Genomic DNA, 785 nt, shown 5'->3' with positions numbered 1-785 from the left:
GTTGAGAGTTGGGCATCTGAGTGTTAAAGACAGGAACACTTCTTAAGCTGCTTTCAGTTAAGCTTGCTGTTTGTGGGACGTGGTAAAGACCTAGGTCTGTGTTTGTGGCCGGCAAGCGTGTCTGGAACAACCAGGCAGGATTCTGGAGTCCCAAGCTGGCAGGAAAGCAAGGGCAGAAGTAGTCTTGGAACATCAGTTGGAAGCCCCAGGGGAGTTTCTGTGATCCAACCCATCACAGTACCAACACATCCCAATATCAAGGATGGTACAAAAATATTCCCCAAGGATAACAGAAACACACTGACCCCTCCTAAAAGATAAGGTTAGGATGACTGTACACAATAAAGATGTTTTGCTCAAACCAGCCTGCATAATGTAAGACTGGCTAGCTCAGTTAGTAGAATGTCAGGCTTATAATCTGAGGGTCCAGGGTTCAAGTTCCTGATCAGGCAGGGAACCTTTTCCCTGGTAGCATTCTTCAAGAACTACAGAAGGCTGACAGCCCCAGTAACCTAATGGATAAGGCATTGGCCTCCTAAGCCAGAGATTGTGGGTTCAAGTCCCATCTGGGGTAAGTAAAGCTTTGTTTGATAACAGCCTTCAACCCCCCAAAAGGGGGTTCCAAATAGGATGGATCTAGACTATCATCAGTGGTGGCAGATGACAGAACAAGGAGCAATGGTCTCAAGTTGCAGTGGGGGAGGTGTAGGTTGGATATTAGGAAAAACTATTTCACTAGGAGGGTGGTGAAGCACTGGAATGGGTTACCTAGGGAGGTGGTGGAC

At 47.3% G+C, this 785-nt stretch overlaps 1 non-coding gene across 1 annotated transcript; it reads left to right on the top strand.

Annotated features, from left to right (window-relative positions):
• Nucleotides 1-501: 501 nt before the first annotated feature.
• Nucleotides 502-574, top strand: TRNAR-CCU (transfer RNA arginine (anticodon CCU)). Its single transcript has one exon. It is a non-coding gene; the product is annotated as a tRNA-Arg (tRNA).
• The last annotated feature ends 211 nt before the right edge of the window (nt 575-785 follow it).

This window comes from Chelonoidis abingdonii, chromosome 18, assembly GCF_003597395.2.
Source record: "Chelonoidis abingdonii isolate Lonesome George chromosome 18, CheloAbing_2.0, whole genome shotgun sequence".
NCBI classification, from domain to species: domain Eukaryota; kingdom Metazoa; phylum Chordata; order Testudines; family Testudinidae; genus Chelonoidis; species Chelonoidis abingdonii.
This window is presented reverse-complemented; position numbering and strand designations above follow the sequence as displayed.